General features: G+C 37.8%; 1 long non-coding RNA gene across 1 annotated transcript in view; it reads right to left on the minus strand.

Annotated features, from left to right (window-relative positions):
• The window catches only part of LOC148942381 (uncharacterized), a 51886-nt gene extending 49825 nt beyond the window's left edge, over positions 1-2061 (minus strand). Inside the window, exon 1 of the long non-coding RNA XR_016143199.1 lies at positions 1946-2061. This is a non-coding gene — a long non-coding RNA (uncharacterized LOC148942381). The remainder of the gene's footprint in view (positions 1-1945) is intronic.
• Positions 2062-6000: the final 3939 nt, after the last annotated feature.

Below are 6000 nucleotides of genomic sequence, written 5' to 3' on the forward strand. Positions count from 1 at the left end.
CGAAAGTGATTGGAGGGCAACTAGCCCCTCAAGCCCATCATTCCCCCAAATACATCCAATCAAAATTTTGAGATAGCCAATTTGTTCAGCGTAGTTGATTTCCACATAGAAAATATGTTTTTGAGGTCACTCTCCCGCAACCCTCAAGGCAATGGTTTTAAGTTATACCCTGGGGGCATGTAAGGTTTCATAGAAGGCGTTGTCGTACAAACTTCGAAAAAGACTCATTCGATTCGAAATTCAAAGGGTTAGTGCCCTTTTTAATAGTCGAAAGTGATTTCAGGGCAAGTAACTCCCCTCTCAAGCCCAACTTTTCCCCAGTTTTGTTACTTCCATTAATATTTGATTTTTTTTAATTTGATTTTGAAATATAGAATTTTTAAAAACTTGAAATTTTTTGCAATATAAAACGAACAAAAATTAATTAAAAAAACTTCCGAAAAATAAGTTTTTCAAAGAAAAAAAAATCCTGGATACGGCCTTGCTCTCAAGATTTATATCACAGAGGGGAACACAAACACATATGAAGAGTTTCGGCAGTTTTATCGGTCTAATGAAATGTGGATATATACTTCCGTTTGCTTTTCCATACAGTCAGCTAAACAAGGTGACTAGATTCCACACCATACTGCATCAAAGGAAAAAAAAAAGATAAAAACCCGGTTAAAATTTAGTTTTCTTTGGCTTTACTGATGACTATTTGGTTTATAAATGAATATTATACAAATTACAACATGACATGGCTTTGGCATGTTTGCTGAGTATATAACTTAAACAGGTCAAAGTCATGTCACTTAATCCTTGACATAAAAAGTTAAATGTAGACATCATAATGACGTCATGTATAAAGAGGAAACGGGGGCAGATAATTACCAGGAGACCAACATTGGACGTGATTGTCTCTTACTAGGTTGCTAGCTACCACTTTTCGTCTTTGAAATAGTAAGAGACGAGTCTCAAGCAATCATGTAGCTAGCTAATTCCAATGTATGAAATTGTTTTTTATTCCAATGATCGTCTTTTATTGTAATTTTGCTCTCTCAATTTTTACTTCTCGATACGCCTGGTCGGTTGAATACCATTGCTTTTCTCTTTTCAAGATACTATCTCTGTTGTCTGTGTAGTACTGTTTTTTTAACTTGCGTGCAGCTTGCTTTGATCTAACCATTATGTAAATCACGAATGAGACCATGAATGTGTGAAAGACAGAATGTTGTAGTAGCTGCCACTTTTCTTGATTTTCACGCCAATATATGTCGCGTTAAAGCAGAATGTTGTAGTAGCTGCCACTTTTCTTGATTTTCAAGCCAATATATTTCCCTTGCTTTTCAAGCCAAGGGACAGAAAGTTTCCTATACATGGGTATCGGACAAGGCGGTTCTAATGGTGTACTTTTTGTTTTGATCTGACTCCTCTGTTAGGAACTATGGGTTTTTATATTTCTTAACATTGGACGTGATTGTCTCTTACTAGGTTGCTAGCTACCGCTGCAACCCGGATCCTAGTTATTTTTCAGTTAACATGGGCTAGGTATCGTTCTTTATTGTATTCTAAATCAGAAAATCTGTTTCCAAGACTTACTTGGCGCGTTTGTGGTAGTAGGGGTCGTCGTCATACTTGCAACAGTCTTCGTAGTAGGCATGGTTGTACTGGTGCTGGTACTGTACAACCAGCACAACCACGCCTAAAACGACGACTGTTGCTATCCATCGCTGATACTTATCCATCGCACCGCATCGATACTTATACCTCGCCATTGCACCTCCAATCCTGTCTAATGTATTTATTATTAGGGCAAGTTAATTCATGAGCTGGAATTATATCGCTGCATAATATCTATTAATCAATCAACTAAAAATTGCGCTATTTCACCTGGTTGTAAACACTTATTGTGTTCTACCAACAAAAATGATTCTAAGTCAGAAAATCTGTTTCCAAGACTTACTTGGCATGTTTGTGGTAGTAGGGGTCGTTGTCATACTTGCAACAGTCGTCGTAGTAGGCATGGTTGTACTGGTGCTGGTACTGTGTGCTGGTGATTGTTCTGCTGTAGTTACGACTATGAGAAAAAGAACATAATCTTTATATTGAGTGATTATTTGAAAAAACTACGTTTTCTAAAGAGCTAAAGAGGCTGAGTTACAAGGTCGAACCTTAAAACGTACAGGGATTAGGAGGCGCAGTTGGGGGGCTGCCGCCCCCCAAACACCCCGCTTTCGCAGCCTTTAAATAAAACAAAAGGTTTTTATTAAACTGAAAGTAAGGAGCGACATTAAATCTTAAAACGAACAGAAATTATTCCGTATATGAAAGGGGCTGTGCCCTCCTCAACGCCTCACTCTTTACGCTAAAGTTTGACGTTCTCACAACTCTTTTTTTTAAACAATAAAAACTTTAGCGTAAAGAGCGAGGCGTTGAGGAGGGCACAGCCCCTTTCATATACGGAATAATTTCTGTTCGTTTTAAGCTTTAATGTCGCTCCTTACTTTCAGTTTCAAATTATTTTTTTTTATTTAAAGGCTGCAAAAGCGGGGGGTTTGGGGGGGCGGCAGCCCCCCAACTGCGCCTCCTAATCCCTGTACGTTTTAAGGTTCGACCTTGTAACTCAGCCTCTTTAGCTCTTTAGAAAACGTAGTTTTTTTCAAATAGTTTCCGCACGTTTTTGTACAGTTTATTACTTATTATTGCTTGACTTACTGTTAGCTGCTAGCCCCGAACTGTGACACCTAATCACTGTAAGATTTAAAGGTCGACCTTGTAACTCAGCCTCTTTAACTCTTTAGAAAACGTAATTTTTCAAATAATTTAAAAAAGAAACTGAGTTTCTTTTTTAAAATTTAAGTCCAGTACATAAAAAAATTAGCTCTGACGGTGAATCGAACCCGGGATTTCCACCTGACAGTCAAGAGTCTCGTTCGCTGCAGTAAACAGACACAATTATAATTGTTTTTTAGTAAGGGGAATCTATTTTTAACACAAAACATGATATTTGGTTTTTGGAAAACAGGGAAGGAGTGATCAGATTGAGCTGAAATTTCGAGAATAAGCTCCCAGGCCCCAGGACAGCTTATCCTCTAAATTTCAGCCCGATCAATCAACGTTAAAGAGGGTTGTGGTGGGAAAAATTAACATGTGATATTATAGGAAAACGAGGTTTTTAGTAAATGTAAATTCGGAGGATAAATTTTTCGGTCTGAAAATATCAAAAGGCCCTAAAAGGTTGAATTCTGCTTCGAATGAGTCCTCATTCACCCGGATCAGTTGCCAACTGTGGCCGGTAGGCTTGGATAAGAAAAAAAAGAAATGATGATGATGAATTTTAAGTGGCTATATTGAATTTTAAGTGGCTATAGTGGCTATGAGTGATCGGATTGAGCTGAAATTTCGAGGATAAGCTCCCGGGTCCTAGGAAAGCTTAACCTCTAAATTTCAGCCCAATCGGACAACGTTAAAGGGGGGCTGTGGTGGGAGGGTCGAAACTTCCGGCCCAGTTTACCCCATGAAGATAAAGTCAGAGGAGGATGAAATTTAGCAAGTTTCTTAGTTTAAGCTTGGGCTACAAAATGCGATTGCCGCCGTCTCTCTGCGACCTCTAGGACCTGAAGTCGCTTAACATTGTGGTGGGTCGCCTCGTTATAGAGGCACAAGTGTGCCTCCTTGATATTAAAAGTATCCTTCAGTATGAGACAGTAGCACCGTGGAACATACACGAAAAGCGTTCAAGTACAACTAAAATAGCAATGAAGCCGGCCAGACGACAGGCAAAAATATCGTAGCATAAACTTTGGCAACGCAATTACCTCACACTAGTAGATTATTTACCGAAGCTTTTTAAAATAATCTGCCAGTGTGTGAAGTAACTATTTGCTAGCACAACTTAACTTACATTCGAAAGTTAAATTTTTTGTTTATTCCAACAGCAGAACTAAATTACGAAACTTTTTTTCCAGGAATCAGAGGCAACGTCATAGCATTGATAATACTAATGGTCATAAGACTTCAGTGTCTTATAGCTTTTTTTTCTCAAAGGCAGTTCTCATGGATGGGGTGGTCGTGCAAACTTTGAGGGGGGGATCATTCGAATGTAAATCGGAAGTTCTTAAGCCCTTTTTAGGATTCAAAAGTGATCGGATGGAAACTAGCCCCCGCCTTCTGCACCAGATCATGGCCCAGAGATGCTCCGGATCTCAGTTCAATGTAATTCAGATTAACTGTCGAGGATTATAACCAAAGATTAAGAAATTAGTAAAATGCAAAAAATAGAACATTAGTTAAATTAAGCTTTCTTCAGCGATCAGGAGAGTTTTTGGATATTGTCCCACAAAAATGAAACAAAGATACACAAATATCCCCAGTTTAGAGAAAACGCGAGAGAAAATATAAACAGTCGGGAACTGTTTACAGTGTAAATTTTTATTCCGGGAAAGTTTCAATACAAATGCTTAAAAGAAAAAATTTGTATATAGAAGGACGCCTAAAGGGAGCTGGTACCGTTATAATGATCCAATGGTGAATAAGGTTAATCTTAACGATATAAATGGGTTTGATAAACGTCATCTGTTGCCGCAAATGATTTTTATGGTCCTTGAGAAGTGTTAAGTTTTTGAAACAGCCGCATAAACAAACCATCGTGTTAGATGATATCTAAAGCAGTCATAATTAACTTGTGCGAGAGTGCACAGACCTTTGCTCGGGGCCTGGCAGTCGGCACGGGGCCAGCTGTTTTATATGACATTCTCTTATCACGCATTAGCATAATTTGCCTGTTATTATTTAGTGTTAAGTCATATCATGGCAAATCCACCATTCAATTGAATTAAGAAATTATGGCGAAAATTTAGTACCTCCTTCCGGTTTATTGTGGTTGTAACGGTAGCTGCAACCTAGTAAAAGACCAACACGACCCATAGTATCAAAAATTAGCCTGAAATCCCAAAAATGGTGGCAGATCCAAGCAAAAAATACACCATTAAAATCACCTTGGCTGAAAACTCTATCCAGGAAACTTACAGTCCCTTGGCTTGAACAACAAGTGAAACGCATTGGCTTGAGCAAGAAGAAAAATCACTCTTTTTGCAGGGGAAGTATTTTTTTCTTTTTTTTCCGCTGCTAGCGGAGCACTGAAACATAATAGAGAGCTGTTTGAGGGTTCATGTTATATACAATTGTTACCTCTACTCACTTTTGTATTTAACCAAACATAAAATTTAAAATAATGCCATTTTTTTAGGAAAAAACTGCATTTTCGTATACAAGATGATGAATGAAGTGTTAAACATAGGTTACAATCATAAATGACGTAAGAATGTACATAAGGCAGCATCCAAATGCAAGATTATACAGCTAATTAATACACTACAAGTCAGGAGAGCGTACAAAGAACAAAGTGAGTATTTGCCAAGAAGAATCGATAGTGATAGTCCAAGTGTTTTTTATATTGAAGGACATGTTAAAGTTTCTGCTCATGGAAAAAATAGTGAATTTATTTGGTAAGAGCCTGGACAATAAGGCTGAAATCAGGAATAAATATCCCAGAATGTATTGTGATTGTTGCGAGCTGATAATCGTGGTTGTCAAAGACGAACATTACCCTCAGTAACTAAAGTATTAAAATAAAATGCAATTTTTGACAAAACTAAAGTATTTTATCCATGATGATGCAACACACTTATCTTTTGACAAGATAATATAACACAAGTATTTTTATGAAAAGTTGCTTCTCTGAGGTACTGTGCCATGTTTGACTGACTTCGCTGCCTGATTCCCTGCGGTTGGTCTGATACTGTTCCAACTATTTCCTGTGTGTAATGTGTGTATCGTGGTTGGAGCGGTATACTAATTAAAACTGTGTTGTTACAAGCAACTTCTGTAACTTCCACGATTGTGAAAACAAATATCTTTTTTTAATTAATGCCGAAAATTCTTCAAGTAAGCCCAGCACGATTTGCTCCAAACTCAAAATTAGCACCCTAAGATTTTCTGGAGGGAAAAATGATCTAG

Source organism: Artemia sp. Qi Xiang Cuo, chromosome 17 (genome assembly GCF_049724085.1).
Source record: "Artemia sp. Qi Xiang Cuo chromosome 17, ASM4972408v1, whole genome shotgun sequence".
Lineage (NCBI taxonomy): Eukaryota > Metazoa > Arthropoda > Branchiopoda > Anostraca > Artemiidae > Artemia > Artemia sp. Qi Xiang Cuo.